We start from the raw sequence: 19,738 nt of genomic DNA, 5'->3' as shown, positions 1-19,738 counted from the left end.
GTAAACTTAACCTATCCCTCATCAGAGGAAATCCCTGATTTGTCCATGTATCAATTTTTTAACTATTGCATGCACATAGTTTTTAGAACTAAGTAGCAGTGGTTGGCGGAAGTGACATTTATTGTTTGGTGGATGCACACTGTCCTCTGGCCAGTGCACAGGCCCCTTAAATACTCTGACTCCATCTCTGTGTGGCAGTCAGAGTGTGAGGACAGCCTTTCTCTCCCAGGTAAGAACTCCTTGACTGTGCTGTTGGAATAAGTTGGGAACGAAAGCTTTGGAAGGAAACTCAGGTGACCTAGAGGAGGTGAGTGGTTAAGAAATTAAGGCTTGTCTGACGTCCATGTGCAGTATCTCCTATCAGGCGAACGTGGCCCAGGAACAGCTTTGAGCTTTGGTTATTTTTGTGGCAGGGCTCTAATACCCATCGTAGACGCTTGTCATGAGAGGGACGTGAACTCAAGTCCTTAGAAGTGCCAGCCCTGACACTGTGTGCACAGCGTTGCAGCATTCAGCGTTCATTTTGTCATCTAGTAAGAACACTTCACCTGTTTGGGCCTTAATTTCTTTACACCTAAAACTAAGGGGACTGAATTAAACTGCTCGTCTTTAAATTTTTTACCTTCATATCATCAAAATAGATTTTCTGTGCCGTTTACAGCATTTTTTCATTTGTTGACTTGGTTTTAAGCACACGCTGTCTCATTTTTCAGAAGACTATTTTATTTTCTCCTTTCCTTTGTGTGCCTAATTTTCTGTAACCCTGTATTGTTATTTTTTTAAAGACTTCAAAGAATCCCAGAGGTCAGCACAGTTGGACTTTCTGTTGTCTGCAGAGATGAGTCATCCCACCAGCAGTTCAGTTATGGGCCAGGGGAGGGTGAGGACCCTGTGGCCTCATGCGTGACGTGATCACCGACCTTTTTTCCTTGTGAAGTCAGGGGACCTGAGTGAATTTAGCTGTTTCATTAGAAGCACACCCGTTTTATGTCACAGTGTTAGCTGCCCCCCCTTGGGCACGGCAGCGTGACGCCTGGAGTGGGAGCATGCAGCTGTGGGGCGTCATGGTGGGGGACTTCCCTGCATGGGGTCCTCCCTTACGGGGGGGTGTGAGGCCCTTGGTGGGTCCGGCCCTCCAGAGCTCTGGCCCTGCGCTCTGAGAAGGTGGTGTTGGCTCATCTGCAGTCAGGGGATGGCTAAGCCAGAAGGCTCCTGCTCCCCCTGCAAGGCTGTCCTCCTATACCCGAGTGGTCTCTTGGTGGTGAGAGGGAGGATGCAGTGAGGACGGCTCTGCTGGCCCGTATACCCTGTTGGCCTGCCCTGTCCTTTCTTGCCTTGGATTCTTGCGAGGCTCAGTTGATGATGTGCTTACATCCAGTGAGTTTATGGTGAGCCTGAGACCTGGCCTGGTGATCAGAGTAGTTGCTTTCAGCTGGCTGGTAGGCGTGGGGACCCGACCTGTCAGTTGGCTGTGACTGAGATCACAAGAGATTTTCTCTTCTTGGGAAAGATAGCTTCCTCTTCCTGCCCCTTTATTTTTCTTCTCATAAAAAAGAGGTAGGATTCTGGTGCCACTTCCCCACCTCCACAAATATCCCGCTCATGCCCCTCCCCGTTCACCACACCTGGACTCAAGCTCAGGCACTCCTTTTTTCTTAGCGTTTACAGTTGGAGGAATTGAAAAAATTGGCTAGTCTTTACAGTTCTAGCTTTATGCATTTTCACAAACTAGTCTCACTTGTCTCTTTATTTGTTCTCTACTACAGAACAATATTGAATACAGTGAGTAAAAAAAGGACTAGGGGTTCTCTTAAACTATGAAGTCTTGTTTCTTGGTCACATTTATGCTTTATTTTTGTTTAGGAAGCTGTCTTGATGTAGTGTTGGTATTTAAACATATGTAGTACAAGGCACACTGAGGACATTTTCTGGATATTTAAAGATTGAGTCTGCTGTGTAATCCAACAGGGCTTGGGATGGCCAGACATCCCAAGGGGCATTTTTCTGTTTTTCCAGTATCTGAAAAAAAAGGCTGAAGTGCTTGGTTAACTTTGTAAGAATGCTTCTTTGAAAAATAATTTCAACAGACTGGGAAACAGTTTTGAAAGTTTCTCTGATTTAGCTTATCTTTCCTAGCATTTATATGATAGCATTCATAATATCATAATGCTAAATATTTAATTAACCTGTGATTTATAAAGCATAATATCTTTCCTAGGAATGTAGCTTTATAATATGCAAGAGACAGAATGCAAGAACAGATATTACTTCCATTTTGGAAAAAATCAGAGTAATTGAAACCTGAATGACCTATTTTTGAGTATGGATGTTCTCTGGGAACGGATTTCAACACCACGCTAGCTTGCATCTTCATACATGATCGCCTGCATGCAAAACAGAAAACATACCGTGGCTTCCTGAGCTATGCACTGCCATCTCTCTATTGAAATTCAAGTCAGTTTGGAATGTCCTGCTTAATATTGCAACTTCTGTCACCTCCCCTTGCCTTTCTGGCCCCAGTCTCCTGAGTCCCTCGCTCTGCTTGGACTCTTCTTCTAGAGCACTTACCACCTTCTAACACAATTTCAGAGTCTCAATTTCAGAGTCTCCTGGAACTAGAGCTCCTTGAGGGCAAGGATCTTTGTTTTATTTCTTGGTGTATTTCAGTAAGTTTTATTCCAGTGTTGGTGAATTAATAGTATATTGATACTGAAGTGTCTTGCAGAAAAGGTGCTAAGACTTTTTTTTCTTCTTTGTTTCTCTTCTTCCCACAGTCCCATTTCTATTGCAGGGTAAATATTACAGTTGTTTTTAAAAAGCAGACAAACCCTGCCATTTAATTTGGCTTAGAGATGAACATAGACTTAAATTTGCATTGCCTCCTGCTTCCTTAGAGACTGCTTTCTTCTCAGTTTGTATTTTCTTGAATAACTGTGTCATTAATGAGGAGAGTTCATTTGCAGTGTTCAGATCCTTTGTTGTTGGTGGAAATCTGTGGTTGCTTTGATATTTATATGTTCAAGTAGAGAACTGGGACAAGTTTAGTTTTGTATGTAATTCTGTCTCTACATAGATGGATTTTGTGAACTTGTTTTTAACAGTAACTGGAAATATGCAATTTTCTTCCCAGATTTATCTGTGAATTAGATGGTGATTTAGGATTGTTAAAAAATGTGAAAAGAAAACATCTTTAGCAGAAACATTTTGGTTTACATTATAGAAGTGATTTTTGGTGGCTGTTTGTCCTTGACAGGAAGTTAAAATACAGGCTTAGTTTTTCTTCATCTTTAAAATATGCATAATAGCTATCATTTCTTCTCACTATTTAGTGAGCATTAGCTAACATTGAGAAAATTTATGACCAACTTTCTTTCCTTGCCCCATTTGCTCTGCTAAAAGAATTCATTTTCATGGCCACTCCTTTATCCCTATACCATCATTGCTCAGAATTTTTTTTTGTTTGTAATTTTTTTATGGTCTTGTAATCTCATGGTAAGTCATAAACTCAAACAATTTTTGCTTAGAACCCAATTTTTTTGTCTTTTAAAAATATGCTCTTTTTAATACTTTTGTGCCCTTTTAAGCGATATAAGCAGTTGCAGTTAGCTGATATTTATTAATATTTTGTGTGAAAGGGATTTACTAGGATTGGTGTTGTCTTGTTTCTAAGTCATTTTTTTTTTTTACACTTTCGCACTCTGTATTCATGTTTGTTATAAACTCATCTATCACTCATCCCATCTCTGCAGTGCTCAGTGCTGTGATAGCATCATTTGCACATGGAACACTGAGGAAGAGTGATTAAGTAACTTGCTGAAGGTTATATGGGTATAATGTGAAACAGTTGAAGTTTTGAACAAATGCCTTTTTTTTCCCATTCTGTCCTGCTCCTCCACTGTCTTTTAAGTTTGGCAGAGGATTCTTGAAATTGTAATGCTCTTTTGTGATTGAACTTTTATTGGTTATGAATAGAGCTGCATACATAGGATACTGTGAATGCCTTTGAAAGTTTCTTCGCTGTAGAATGGTTATATGGTTTTAGTTGGGAGAATAATAATTTTCTTTATTTGGTCTGTTTATTTGTGTTGAATCAGTCAATCTATCTATCTTACCTATCTATCTAATCTATCTCATTTAACCTAAAAGCTTTGCATTCCATCTGGATCAGTAGGTTTTGGGTAGTCCTGGGAACTGCTTCATGGTCAGCTATTGTCTCTGTCTGCTTGTACTCTAACAGCAGACCTGAGTAATTGTGACAGAGACCAGATGGCCTCAAAAGCCAAATACATTTATTTTTTGGCCACAGTTTGTCAGTCCCTAGACCAGTGCATGGTATGGCTGAAAGATAGGATGGAGTTGTTTTGTTGTTTATGCAGGCCTCATCACTGCTTTATAATCCTAATTAAGGAGAAGAGGTTTAGGGAAGGAGTTGTGTTTTTTTACAGAAATAGACAAGCTGGGAAACTTAAAATGGATGGTGGTTTTCTTTCATGACCCTTGAAGTACATGTGTTGACTTGTGTTTATGTGTCCTGAGTGGACCAGGCAGACAACCCCGTTCGTATTTGCTGCCTTAAATTTTCCCTTTATAATTTGGTGAAAAAGTTAGATTGAAGGTAGTTTGGCAATCCAGCATTGGATTAGAATTTGGCATGCTTTAGAATCATGAATATATTATTTATTTTATCATATATGAGGTTGGAATGAATTTAAAAGCCAGGATATCCTGGTTTCTTTTGATGGTGTGCATTTCTGAGAGCCTTTTTCGCTGTTGGATGCATGATTTGTTGTAACTGAATGAAGGCAGAGCATTTGTCTCAGGTCACCCAGCCAGTGGTATCGGAGCCAGGCGTCCACCTCAGTTCAGGGACATAAAGCCTAGGCTCCGTGACTTTTCTTTTTTCCTGATTTGTCCTGCTGGCCTCTGGTTTGTACAGTGGTGCCAAAGGACTGCTGGAGGCACCCAGGAGTGCTGAGCTGGGAGTCGTTGGGCAGGGCACACCACGTCATGTCACGCTTCCCACGTGCCATGTGCAGGCTTCCTTTGGACACTTCCATGCGTTTTGTTGTGTGACAGCTTTCCATTCTGTTGAGCAGAAAAGAATGCTTTTCTATGACTTCTCCCGACTGCTTATAATTTTGTCGTGCTCAAATTTCACTTGGTTTCTGTGTATCTCTTTCTCTGAACTGTGAAAATCAGCACAGCTCCCCTTGGTTCCCGCCATGCCTTTCTTAGTAGCTCCTGTTTCAGTCTGCCTGGTCTCTTTCTGCTTGTGGTGTTACTATTATCATTCCTTTTCTCACTCACTTGGGGGCTGAGGGTTTAGCTTATTTTTGCTTGTGAATCTTAAAATCAAATAGAACGTTTGATTTATTCCCGTATTCATATGTTTCCCCATTCTAGTTTGAGCACCACTCACTTTGAAATTTACCTTTGAGAGAAGGTATTTCCCCTGCCTTCCCCTCCCCTCCTTCCCCTCTCCTTCCCCTCCTTCTCCTCCCTCCCCTCCTTCCCCTCCTTCCCCTCTCCTTCCCCTCCCTCCCCTCCCTCCCCTCCCTCCCCTGCTTCCCCTCTCCTTCCCCTCCCTTTCCTCCCTCCCCTCCTTCCCCTCTCCTTCCCCTCTCCTTCCCCTCCCTCCCCTCCCTCCCCTCCTTCCCCTCCCTCCCCTCCCTCCCCTCCTTCCCCTCTCTCCCCTCCCTCCCCTCCCTCCCCTCCTTCCCCTCCCTCCCCTCCCTCCCCTCCTTCCCCTCCCTCCCCTCCCTCCCCTGCTTCCCTTCCCTCCCCTCCCTCCCCTCCCCTCCCTCCTCTCTCCTCCCTTCCCCAGCAGGTCAATAGTTAGAATCTGCCCAGTGAACTGCCCCACCTGGCGCTCTCCTCCATGTGGCCAGGGGTTCTCCGCCTGCAGGCCCAGGGAGCCCAGTGCCCCTGGTTGGGACCCACCCCACCCAGCGCATCATTAGGCTGGGCTCAGAAGGTGCTCAGGGGGGTCGAGTTACCCAAAGGTCCACCTTCCCCTGTGGACAGCTCGCATTTCTGCTGGGAACCTGTGTTCACTAGAATGACTTTTGTGTTGTCTTAGCCTAATGATCTACTCAGATTTTTTGTTTATTGAATCAAACATTCAGCCTCTGGGAACAGTTAGGAATCTAATGAGGAAGCTTGTGGGCCAGTTTCCTAACTGAAGTGCCTTTGTGGTCTTAGGCAGACTTGGAGTAGGCAGCATTGTTTGCACCCTGTTTCTGATATTCTTACACAGTCCTTACTCCTTGGCCCCAGTCTGTCCCTTCCTTGCTCTCTTTTACCCGCATGCCCAGCCCACTTGAACCAACCAAAGTGGGGGCAGTACTCAACTTAGCAGAAAACTGTGGGTAAGAGCTGACATTTTTCTTGAAGCCCCACAAATTGTAAGCTGTGCTATATTAATTTAGTAACTAAGTAGCTAAAATTAATTAGTTATAGTTCCGCTTTGTTGATGTACTTACATTTTTTACTAATGTAACCTACCATGTATATTTATCCATACATTTAGTATCACTTTTTTTTTTTGCGTGGCCAGGCACCAGGAATTGAACCTGGGTTTCCGGCATGGCAGGTGAGAACTCTGCCACTGATCCGCTGTGGCCTGCCCTAGTATCACCTTTTTAGTATCACAACCACAGTTTGAGTGTAGCCTCTGTTCATGTTCAACTTCTGTAACACTGAAAATTGGTGAACTGGCAGCGTGTGGTTTGGGTGGGAGGTTTTATTATTTAGTGCCTAAATAATAAAATTTGACTTTAATAAAGCTTGGAACTATTGAAACCAGGCTTTAATTTTAAAAGTTCTTGTCTGTTTTAAGAGAGTTGGTGATTTTTGTTGTCCTTAATTGCTGTGCTTATTCTGTTACAGGCAAATTTCAGAGTACTTCATAGATTTTTGTTTTATGCCTGGTCAATAGTTTGATTTTTCTATAAATTTAATATAAAATTCAACCACATGTGATGCTACCGATGAGACTGCATCGAGTAATCACTGGCTGATTAGAATCAGTGTATGTTTAAGATTTGTCATTTTTTTATGTGGGTGTGTGCTATTAAAAATAAGAGATGGAGCATGTCTTATTTTTAGAAAATTGAGATCATTTCATAATGTGTAACTTTTGACTCCATCTCCCCAAGTCATTCACTAGCTCAGGGCAGGGGCGGCGAAGACGTGGCTGTTTGGTCTGATAATTGGTTTGCTCAGGATAGCCCTGCTGTAGCAGAACCCTCTCTGTGTCCACCCACCTCACCTCTGGCCCCCCAGAGTATTTTCTGGGTGTGAGACGCCCTGGGAAATGGGGTACGCGAGGGCAGTGCTGGGTAGAAGACTCCAGAGGCTTGGCGGGGGGCGTTCTTGGTTGGGAATTGCCTGCTGGACAAGACAACTGCTAGTGTCTTCTTGGAATTAATCACTGGAATTGAGGAAGTTGAGTTTAAACTCTTTGGTTTACAAGTATATTCCTGCTTTTATTGCCCCAGTTGGAGGTAATTTTAATTACTGTTTGTGCTTTCACTCGTGCTAATACGCAGTGTAATTTGGACTTTCTTTATGACTTTTCTTTTGTCCAGAAGTTCATTTAATAAAAATCTTTATAATCAGATTAATTCTGATAGGAATCCTGTGTTTTTCTCTTAATTCTTGGGACGATTTTCCCTATTTAAAAAAATTTCTAAATCTTAAGGCTGCCAGACACACTTTCCTGAATTTCTGTTGGCCACCGTGCTCTAGATTTGATTGTGTGGCTGCCTTTAATTATAAGCACATTTTCTTGTGCTTGTAACTTTTCCTGGAGAAAAGGCCCATAATGCCCATTGGCTTTTTGAAGTAAAATAAATTTACTTCTGGAGACTGCAGGGCAGTTTTTTTGAAGATCATTCAAAATGTACTGTTCTTCTCTTTTCCAGGATTTTTGCCTTTTTTTGAAAAAAAAAAAAAGAAATCTCTTCTAATTAGGTGTATGTGGCAGGTCTGGAAAGATGTCTGCTCACTCAGCAGTGTCTGTCTCTATGCCGAAAGCCTGTTGTAGAAGTAAAGCTTCATTTATTTTAGATCATCTTAATCTTCTTAAATATAAATTCTAAAAGCAGCACTTTTTGATTGGAGACAAAAACAAACCTTTCATACAGATTCATTACAAGAAATAGGCAAAATGGGTTTCTTTATGCAGTTTACAAAATATTTGATAGTTTAATGCTAATTTTATGAAGTGATCATAAATGGTGAAAGGATCAACCTTGAATGGCCACCTCATAAAAAGAGTACTAAAATTATTGGCAGTTCTAAAATATAACAAAATCCACTCTTGTTCTTCTACCCATGTGATTGATTTGTGCTGTGGTTCATTCAGTCACACCTGTGTTTTATTTTTAGATATGCATGTGTACAGAACTCCTATATGCAGACATTATATCGTTTTATCAGTGCACATATGTTAAGATCTGAATTATGTTCAGGGTGCTATTCTTATGTGGAGGGAGCAAGATGGAAAGATCAGTCTGAGCAAAATGAAGGTATCGGTCTCTGGTCCCAAGAAGTCTGATAAGGGAGATAGGATAAGAGGGGGAGGCCCCATGCCCTGGTGAAAGGGAATTCAGGCATACCCACATCTCTCTCTTTGGATATGAGGGGGAGTGTCCAGGGCTGAAGCTGATTTGGGCGGACCCTTTGTCGGGTGGGTGGACGGGCTGGGCTTCTGGGCAGAGTCAGAGTGGAAACACGTTTCTGGCCGAGGAATGGATAGTGGGATGAACAGTGGGATGGCAGCTGAAGAGCGTGCGGACTGTGAGACAGGGCAGTCTGCATGGTGAGAGTGAAGGGTGTTCCCCAGCGAGATGAGAAAGGCAGATGCGGATGTGTGCAGAAACACAGAAGTATGTTTTTTGTGCAACTTGAATTACTTTAGTACAATGGTTTTAATACACATTCTGCATGTTTTCTTAAATGCATCGTAACATTTTATAATTTCTTTTTAAAGTGTATAACTATATTTTAAAATTTCAAATATTCCCTTTATAAACTGAAGGATTGTGTAGTGTGCTAAATAAATGTGCTGCGGAATGGCTAGGAAATAGGTAGGTGAGTTGGTTAAGAAAATACGTAAGATAGGAGCCGATACACAGCCAGATACATCCTTCTAGAAACTCTGAAGTTTTGTGATTGTGCTATATATATGCAGATTGACATATGCCATTTCCTACAGATGCACTTGCCCTTCACATCCTAGAATCAAATGTTTATAAAGCCATTCAATAAATATTTATTAAATCACTGTTGTGGTCCTTCACCTTAAGCAGCTTATAATCTAATAGGATACGCTAATGAATGTAGGAAGAAAACAAGGGTAGAGAAAGATAGAGAAAACTGAGATTAGATACGTCTAGGAAGATGATGAGAGAAAGACTCGCTGAACACAGAGAAGTTAGACAAGGGAACCAGGGAGCAGTGGAAAAAGGAAAGAGAGCAGTTGGGTTGACCCAGTTCATTGCTCTGGGGTGTGTGTGAGTGTGTGTGTGTGCACACGCCTGGGGGTGGAAAGGAGAATCCACTGGGTACAGTGCCATGAGGAAATTTAGTCTGTGTTCAGTGTAGATTAAAAAATTAAATGTTTCTAGTATTTAACATGGGGGTTCAAATTTGCGCCTTCATTTGATCCAGTTGTCAGAAAGAGTTACTAGTAACATATGGTGCGTAGAGTTCAAAGGAAATAGTGGGAGTTCCACAAAAAAACAGTGGCTCTCCCTGTCCTTTGTCCCATTTCAGAGAACTGCCTTGTGTTTCATTTACTACGGTAGCTTGTGTTCGATTATGTTATCTAGTTTTAAATCATAACTCCAAAACAGACAAATGATTTGAAGATTCCTGCAAAGAAATAACTTAAGAATAGGAAAGAAGATGACAGTGGGCTTCATACTTACACTGCTAGAATGAGCAGCCATGGTCTAATTGCTTCAGAAGATGGCTGAAAAAAGATACCAAGAAAAATATTTAAAATATGGCCATGCACTCATTGTTGGCAATCGAGTCTTGCCCTCAGAGTGAGTTGTGCCTTGAGTATGGTTAAGAAGACACTTAAGAATCTAGACTTAAAAATAAAAGAGATTGTAATAGTATAAATAAATAATTTACATACTATTTCTCTTTTACTTCTGTTTTGTATGCTTTAAAATGTACATAGTACAGTAGTACAAAAAACCATGTGCGTGCCAAAAACTTTTCTCTGCTAAGGGAGCTCTGTTGGTGTTTGCATGACGAACAGCCCTATGTAGCTTATAGCTCAAAAACTCATGAAAACTTTACAGTAAAATAGTTTCTGTTCATAACATGGTCTGCTAACCAGCTCACAGGTGTTCTGTGTTCACGCCATGCCTGAAGCACCAGAGCTGGCACGAGGTTGTGCTTTGGCATGCCCGTCTGAAAGGTTAATAAATGTGTGCACAATTGATAGATGCTATTTTCATTCCTACATCTCCTTATAACTTAACTACCTGAAGGGATTATATGGTAGCGTGGAAGTTATTTAGTACGGCTGTGAGGACAAATGAGTGTTCTGGTCTGACGGGTTTCTGCAGTTACTCAGTGTATGTGCCTAGGTTTTTTTTTTTTTACTGTTTACTGACTTAATTCACCTCTTTTGTTGCATATGAGGTAAGGCTCCCTGAAGTGTTACAGTAAATACTCTTTTCCTGACACCAGTTGGATGTTACCTTCACTGTGGTGGGAAGTTGCACTCGTGCCTGGCACATGGTGGGGCCTGCCAGTGTGTGTGAAATGCAGATTTTATAGTTGCAGAGGTCTCAGGGGGTATCAGTGCGCAGTGGCTCCCCAGCTGGGAAGGCTGCGTGACCTGTAAAGTGTGTCAGCTCTGAACAGATTCAAGTTTAACAAGTTTCAGTGGAAATTATTTCAAAACAAAAGCTGTATTTCTTCATTATTACATAGAATCTACAGAATGTACGTTCACATTGTTGTCTGTAGCTGATGTTCATCATTATGGATCTACTGACCAGGCTGAATGGTGCTTGGTGCAGATTCTTCTCCTGTTCAGAGTAACGCTTTAAGTCTCGCTTTCTTCACCACGTCAGCCTCTTGGGGTTAGAAAGATTCGATGCACCCATCAAGCACTCAAAACTTGCTGTTTATGGTAATACCTGCGTGAGGAGAGGAAGGTACTCACTGGTGGGGAAACTTAAAGACCTAAAGAGAGAGTGTTTTAAGCATGTACAGTTTTTCTATTTGAAATCTTTTAAAGAAAATTTGTTTTAGGGCGCACTGAATATTTTACTTTCCTTTTTCTCAGCCTCAGCAACAGCAGCTTGTGATTGGCGGTATTGGATATTCAATTGCACGTCCCCCCATCAATGCACTGCCAATGGTAAGAGTCTTCCCACTCCCCAAATCAGGGTGTTTTCATTGCTCTTTTGCTGTCCTCTTGTTCTCAAGGATCTCTGAACTATTTTGATGGTTTTTCACAATTTGACAAAATGTTCTTATGCTCCCACACTAAATAAATGTTTTTTAAAAAATATAGAGTCAAAAATGCTTAAAAAGTCTTTTAAATATTAAGTAAAAAAGTTTTTAAAAACCTTTACTTTGAAAATTTCCATTGTCTGTAGTTTTTTTTTTTTTTTAATCCTTCACCTATGGTTATCGAGATGAATAGTGTGTTATTTAGTGATGGTCTTGTATTTTGACAAATGAACTGTGCTTTGTGAACAGAATTTTCTTGTTAGTCTTAAGTGTTATAGTGGCAGTGATAGGTCTTGCGTATTTGTCTGTCAACTTATTAGGGTACATCATTTGTTTTTGTCTATTGTGTTTATCTTAATATATTTATAGTTAGCAGGCAATTAAATGTCTAAAATTCCACCTGTTTTTAATTAATAATTTTAAGGGCAGCTACTCTCATTTATTTATAAAAGATCTTTAGAAGCCTTTCACTGGAGTATAAATCAGCTGTGGGGTAGAACGGACAGAATACCGCACTCTACAGGAGTTGGGATTCGCTCTCTTTCCCGATCATGCTAGGAATCTTGGATAAGTATTGAAAAGTTCTTATGTAAAATTAGATGATGGAATTGGGATAGAATCACTTAATTTCTAAGGTATAGTCTAACTGTAGTCTAAGAAATCTCATTACTGTTAGCTAGAGTTAAGATAGATCCTTCCTTAAAAAAAAAAAAGCGCAATTCCTTATCTGGTATTTTATGTATCACTAAAGAACAGGAGAATGAATTTTTACATTTTTTTCAGAAGTTATTTAATAATATCTAGTATTTAAAAGTATTTTCCATTGTGCATTAGTGAAATTTTTCATTTATTAATCACACTCTTTCTTTAAACATTAAATCGGAGAGCTACAGGAACCAATTAAGGTTTGTAGAATTTGGTGAGAAATGGTAAGTGCATCCAGTCTGGATAAGATAAGTTATCCTTGAAAATATTCCCAGGAATTGATTCATTTTAAAGATCCACTTGTCAGTATGTTGGTAAGACAAGGATTACATCTGAATTCTTACTGGAAAGGTAGTGGACCTAATATGATAGCCCCTGATTCATGAAACATGCCCTCCTCTTTCCTTCCCTCCTCTTCCCTCTCCACTACTTCAGCAGTTGGTAGAGAGGGTTAAAGAAAATTAGAATTATTTTTTCTTCACTTTTATCTAACAGATAGGATGACATGGGTATTTATTCTGCGTAGCATTTATTTCTTCACTCATTTATGAAGCACCCATAGGATTTTCTGGGTGGCTTGGTAGACCCACAGCCATCGTTGAATGTGCCGCCTCCCCTCCTCCCGTGGGCAGCGGCTCTGTGGCAGATGCACAGCGGCAGTCGGGGCGCTGCCCTTGACCTCCTGTTGGACGTCCGCATCGGAAGCCCTGTTCGCGTTCTCGGCTGCCTCGCTGGTTGTGAGGCGTCTGCCCTGGCCCCGAGTGGCACAGGCCTCTTGATGGCCAAGGTGCAGATGCTGAAACCGCCTTCTGCAGAGTGCCTGTGCCCAGGTGTGTGTCTGTGTGCCACTCAGCAGACTGCATGCCTTTGGTTTGGGCTTCGTAACACCTTGTGGGCAGGATTTTACATCCAGCCATCTCACATATACCCACCGTTTTGTCGAAAGTCCTGAAATGATTGTTTGCCATGATCATGGAAGTTTAATTTTATTTCTATTCTTACTATTTCTCTGTATCCGTTAATGTTAGAGGTAAAGCAATCCAGCATTGCAGTCCGCTGTAGGCAGTTGTCTTCTGCATATTGGCAGTGTGCTAATAAATTATGATTATTGGTTCCAGAATGGTGATTTTCCCACAACCCTCAGAGTGGCTGCTATGTTCCAGGTTAAACCTGTGCTCTGTAGTATCTCAGATTTTTTTCTCTGAAAATGTCATGAAGGAATGAATGCTCTGTGGGTGTGTATACAGCTACCCCTGCGCCACCCATGTCCCCTCAACTTTGTTGTTGATGTAATAATTATGGAAGAATTATAACATGCTCTTCTACCGTGACTCTTCACTTAGCTAGAATCAAGTTAATTTAACTTGTAATTGCATCTTAAATCGTCATGATAAACAGTTGCTTTTCTCTAAATGTTTTATACTACTTTCTGTAATTATTTTGAATTGCATGAATAGAACCAACAGGTGTATATTATTATTATAACATTTTATTGTGGAAAATATTTAAACATATACCAGAGAGGATAGCATAATGAACTCTCACCCAGTTTAATAGTCACCAGTCTTGTTTCACCTTTAACCACTCTGCTCCCCTGCCACCTGCTGCCACCTCCTCTGACTATTTTGAAATCACATGATTTCAGCTGTAAATATTTCAGTGGATATCTATGGAAGACATGGACTATTTAAAAATATGTAACCATAGTACCACATTACCCTATAAAATTTGACAGTGATTTCTTAATATCATATATGCATTCAGTATAAAATTTACTATTCTGTTCATAAATAATGTTTATACAGAATTGCAGCAAAGTCCAAGCATTACATTTGATCGATATGTGTATGTTACACTTATGCCTCTATTTATTTATTTTTCTCCTTGCGATTTGTTTGCATCCCTTTGGTAATATGTTCCTCATTCCTTTGCATTTTCCACAGGTTGGTAGTTTGGTCTAGAGGCTTAACCTAATTCAGACTTCCTTTTCCTTCTTTATTTTGGGGTAGGTCAGGGTGGTCAAGCGTTTCATAGGTGGTGCAGTGTACTTCCGCCGAGAGGCGCATCTTGTTGGCTTCCGTTTGTGCTCTTGGCCACCCCTGAGGATCATTGCCTGCGTCCATTATCTCCGTGAAGGCGTACAGAAACACGTGAGGGCTTTATTAGAATGTTAAAAGGTTAACATTCTAATAAACATCCCTGTCCTCTCTTTGGTGACTCTATGTCAAAGTTTGCGCAGAAAAGGTATAGTAAATGCTTGATTCTTTCCATTTTATTTACTGTTTTCAAAGGGCTGAGTTGATACCTAGAATTCTGAAGTAACCTATCAGGTACCCCCCCCCCCCCCCCATTTAGTTTAAAATAACTTCATGAGCTCGTGGATTGAAGTATATTTGATATGTTTCATTCCATTGACATTCAGAACATCTTGGTCGCAGGCCCCTCTTCAAGTTGGCTTCTGAGTTTTTTTGACATGAACCTGGAATTCTCTGCTAGTGGCCTTGCTTCCCGACATAGCAGAGTGTCCAAGCGGTTCTGTCTGTGTCCTCCTCCGTCCTTTAGTCAGCGGTGCTTCCAGGACGTCCTGGCTCTGTGTTTTGGACAGAGGTATTTAGAGCTGCAGGCTTGGCTAGTGCTGCAGGTATTCATGCTTCCGGATGGGGGAAGCAGTGTAGGTATGGGATATTTTGGATTCAGATTTTGGATTTATTTCTTTAATTTAAAAATTCTTCGATTTCAATAATTCTATCCTTCTTTCATGCTCCTAATGATATTTTCACAAACCAATTTCTTTTTTTATGGTATCAAATCCAAAGCCTTCTTTTTGTGTGTGTGCCTGTGTCCCAACTGGCAGTATACAATCACATTCTTATGTTTTAAAGTGCCAAGTGAGGTACATTCTGGCTTCCTTTCTTCCCTTATTGGAAATCAGCTTTTAGAAAACTATATATGGTTTATCTTGTACTTTAAAAACCATAAACAAATACACAAATACACAGACCACCCTTCCATTCACCTCATAGGAGAAAGCCCCATTCCTTTTCACCACTGTATAGTACCCAACCGTGTGTGGAGGTACCCTGGTTCTCTAGGTAAGAGAATATGTTTGCATGAAATTTTGAGACATAGTGCCAATTTCCCTTCTGTAGCTGTCATGCTATCTTACATTCCTTCCAGCAGTGTGTAAGAATTTTTGTTTTCTCTCTCAGTTCTGTGCAGTCAGAACTTTTCAGATATCTGGGCTTTTAATCTGATAGGTGGGAAGTGGTATCTTACTGTAGTTCTCATTTGCTTATTTTCCCGTATCTTAGGGCTGTCTGCATGTCTTTTTCCTTGAACTGTCCCAAAGATAGACACTCTGATTCCCAAGAAAAGTCTATCAGTCTTGACCAAATCCGTTTAGACCTTTTATTTCTTCTTATGCTGATTCTATCATTATTATTATACAGTTTTTAAAAATTAATTTGGTTTAACAAGATTTTCCTACTGAGAATAGAACCGTGATCACAGCTGTCTTAGGTTTTTTGGAGGACCTTGTGTGTAACTGTTTTATCTGGGTGGTGAGTCCATCGAGTTGCTAGGATGCAGTGGGGACGTGAAGGAAGCGAATACAGGTAGCATTACAGAGTAGCTCACTGTTGTGGGCAACTGGGGGCCCTGGGAATCAGTATAGAACATGCCTCAGGTTTGTCTCAATCCAGGAGCTGAGAATCGGGGTGTTTGTCTCCCAGCTCCATTCCTCATTGGTGGGGTGCTGCTCAGGGAGCGCGAGGTGCCAGCTGCTCAGGAAGGTTGAGTGAGGAAGGGATGTGGGTAGGCATCACTAGCCTCTGCTATATCATTGTGAATATTCCTGTCTCCTGTGAATACTAGTTAATCATGTCTCTGATGTGTCAGTTGCCATGGTGAGTTTTGTTTAATACCTGTTCTCCCAGAGGTCGATTATCTTGAGAGAATTGATAAAAGTAAGTTATTTACTTACAGCCTGCCAGACTGAGGATAAGCCAAGAGGTGTGGCCCTACCAGGAAGCAGCTACCTAGAAGCCCTGTGCATGTTAAAAGGCCTACTTTATTACTATTCACTTCTTAAGTAAATTAATGTGTAATTTACAGATTGTAAATTAATCTGTAAATTTGTTCTGTTCATTGTACAAAAGTTTTTCATCATTGCTTTTTATCTTTTAATATCGTGGTTTTGAAGAGGAGGTGTTATTCAATATGAAAAATGAATGGCATTGGATTGCATGTAGAGAGCAAAGTATTAGTGCCAAGTACTCCTCTTTGGCTGAAAATTTACACCTTTGGAGAACTGATTTTCAAATCAAAAGGGGAAAACAGTTACATTGGAAAAGTCTTTGTCACTCCCACCATCACCCCCACAGTCGTAGCTGAATACCAGATAAGGGCTGAATTTCTTTGCAAGTAATGTCTACCTTGCATATATCTAAGTGAAAGTGTCTCCTTGGAAAAGTGTGCTTTACCTTCCATTAAAATAAGTGATAGACTGGAAAAAGCAAAGCACAGATACACTGGCGTTGTATGCAGCTGATCCTCTGGATCTTTGCCTATACTTATAATGACTTACGTTTGTGATTAGATTATGAACAAGTAAAGGGGGTGATGTGAGGCTGATGTAACTTTGTCTAAATTGAACATGAGAGATTGTGGTATCACTTGAAAATTAAGCAAAAATTTGAGTTCTTACAGGGATTTACTCCTTATATTAAATGTAATTTTAGACTTTGTTCTGATGAATTGTTATTTAGAAACTGATTCTTCATGCTTCAAGTAATTTTGGTGTGTCTTCGTCAGGTTCTTAGCATAGGTATTATTCAACCAGGAATAAAATATAGCTCTCTTTTTATCACAAGGAACCCAGAATAGCAGAACAGAGGGAAGGATGTTTAAATGGAATAAAATTTAAAACAAAAGATGTCGTGTCATTGAATATTTTTCTGACTTTCTTTTAAGTTTTTCCAACTTCTTAAACTGTCTATACTGAATTGAATTCAATCTTATTAGATATTGAAACATATTTTCCTATGGGAGGGAATGGATGCAAGTTGAGATTAGGCTGCATGTTCTGATATAGGCATAAAATAGCAATAAAAACTGAGTACCATTGCTTATTTCATATCTGTATTGAAGCTATTTGGAATCTCCCTTCCTTCCTTCCATCCTTCCACCATGTTGTTTTTAGTTTTTGTTTTGCTCCAAAGAGAAACCTAACATTATCCACTTTTATTTATGACCTGTTTGTTTACATTTTCAAGTTCTGTCCTTTTTCTTAAACCAGTTAATTTTCAACCATATGTTTTCATTTATTTTTTCTCCTGGTCATTGTAATGGAGAACTTTTACTATGCCTTTTTTTAACTTTTTTTTTATTGTATAGTATAACATATATACAAAAGAAAGAAAGAAAAAAACAATAGTTTTCAGAGCACTCTTCAACAAGTGGTTACAGGACAGATCCCAGAGTTTGTCATGGGCTACCATACAATACTCTTGTATTTTTCATTCTAGCTGCTCCAGAAATTAGGGAGGCTAGATGGCTTAAATATTTTTTATGACATTTTCCTTCTTTTTTTTTGTGAAAAATAACATACATTTAAAAAAAGCTATAAATTTCAAAGCACAGCACCACAGTTAGTTGTGGAACATATTTCAGACTTTGACATAGGCTACAATTTCATGATTTTAGGTTTTTACTTTTAGCTGCTCTAAAATACCAGAGACTAAAAGAGATATAAATTTAATGATTCAGCATTCACATTCATTTGTTAAATCCTATCTTCTCTTTATAACTCCACCATTACCTTTAATCTTTCCGTCCCTCTCTTTGGTGTTGTTTGGGCTATGGCAATTCTAAATTTTTGATATTGGAAGGGTCTGTCACTAATATGGGGTAGGGAGATGGAACTATCTGATGTTCTGGAGAGGCTGGGCTAGGTTTCAGGACTTGTCTGGACCAGGGACCCATCTGGAGGTTGTAGGTTTCTAGCAAGTTACTCTAGTGCCTGGAACCCTTGTGGAATCTTATAAATTGCCCTAGGTGTTCTTTAGGATTAGCTGGAGTGGTCTGGATTGGGGATTGGCAGGCTATGACAGGTAGCAAGGTCTACCTGAAGCTTGTGTAAGAGCAACCCCCAGAGTAGCCTCTCAACTCTATTTGAACTCTCTCTGCTACTGATGATACTTTATTAATTATACTTCCTTTCCCCCTTTTGGTCAGAATGTAATTGTTGATCCCACAGTGCCAGGTCTGGATTCATCCCTGGGAATCATCTCCCACATCACCAGGGAGACTTTCACCCTTGAATGTCATGTCCCACATAAGGGGAGGGCGATTATTTCGCTTGCAGAGTTGGGTTTAGCGAGACTGAAGCCACATCTGAGCAACAACGGAGGACCTCCAGAAGTAACTCTCAGGCATGCCTATAGGTAGTGTAAACTTCTCTGCTACCTACATAAGCTTCACCAGAGTAAGCCTTATGATTGAGGGCATGGCCTATAGATTGGGTGTCCCTAAAGTTTGCCACAGTATCAGGAGATTCCCTGATGGTAAGGTTTAGTAGTTCCATATTCTTTCTACTTTGCCAATACTTTTTGGTTATCTTCTTAATGTATTCTAGGATGTTTATTGTAGGCAATACAATAATCTATACAGGATTAAAGGAATGCTTTCTTTTTCTGTACTTCCTGTGCTTCAGTTGTTCAAATGAGCTGTACAAACAGGTTGAATTAGATTAGGCACTACCGAAAATTTCAGTTCCAGATCAAATAAGCCTTTCTTCCATTGGTCTCAAAGAGTATGTGTGGTTCTAAAATATAGACACTGTCTTCCTTACTCCTGTGTTCTGAATTAGTTTAAACCCCAATCTGTTCACCTTCGTTCTTATCTTTAAATATCAGGCTATATATAAAAAAGAGCCTTTCAAAATCTAGAAATAATAATCACCACCCCAGACTTAATGCCTCTGCTGTGAAAGCTTACGATCTAGGCCAGTTTTCTTATAAGCATTTTCTGAAGGTGACCATACCATTGTTGTTGTTTTTTCGTTTGTGGCTTATTTTGTCTCACCAAATGTCCCACGTATTCATTCATATCGTTGCATGCCTCACAACTTTGTTTCTTTTTATAGCAGCACAGCCTTCATTCAAAAGCATACACCATTGTTAACCATTCTCCTTCTCTATCAGTGCATCCTTTAGTCACCTGCATTTATCAGACATCATATAGAGGGCCCAAAGTCCACAGTCCATCAACATTCTCAATTTTAGATAATTTCATTGTTCCCAAGAGACAGAAAATCAATAAACACCCTCACCAAATAGGAGATCTAAATCTCCTCTTAACTGTTATTCCTCACCCCATTATTTACCTCTGCTGTTGCTGTGGTAGTGCTGATGGTTCCCTTTTGAACATAGCTCATAGCATGCAATAGCAGTTTTCGCCCTGTACCCTGGATTTAAGCAACCTTAATACAAGAATCATATCTTTGAAGTAATTCTTAGGAGAACTCATTCATATTTCTAGTGTTAAT

General features: G+C 40.2%; 1 protein-coding gene across 6 annotated transcripts in view; it reads left to right on the top strand.

Moving 5' to 3' along the window:
• Positions 1-19,738, top strand: part of TBL1XR1 (TBL1X/Y related 1) — a 163,385-nt gene that overhangs the window by 66,765 nt on the left and 76,882 nt on the right. For 4 of the 6 annotated variants that reach the window (XM_077161097.1, XM_077161093.1, XM_077161092.1 and 1 more), the window contains exon 2: positions 11,318-11,392. The exons of 1 other annotated variant lie outside the window; for it this stretch is intronic. The gene's annotated coding sequence lies outside the window, so the exon portion shown is untranslated. Of the gene's footprint in view, positions 1-252; positions 308-11,317; positions 11,393-19,738 lie in introns of those variants that run through there. One more of the 6 variants, XM_077161094.1, reaches the window with a different exon arrangement.

Source organism: Tamandua tetradactyla, chromosome 5 (genome assembly GCF_023851605.1).
Source record: "Tamandua tetradactyla isolate mTamTet1 chromosome 5, mTamTet1.pri, whole genome shotgun sequence".
In the NCBI taxonomy this organism is placed as follows: Eukaryota; Metazoa; Chordata; class Mammalia; order Pilosa; family Myrmecophagidae; genus Tamandua; species Tamandua tetradactyla.
Note: the sequence above shows the minus strand (reverse complement) of the source record. Positions and strands in the feature narration are given on the sequence as shown.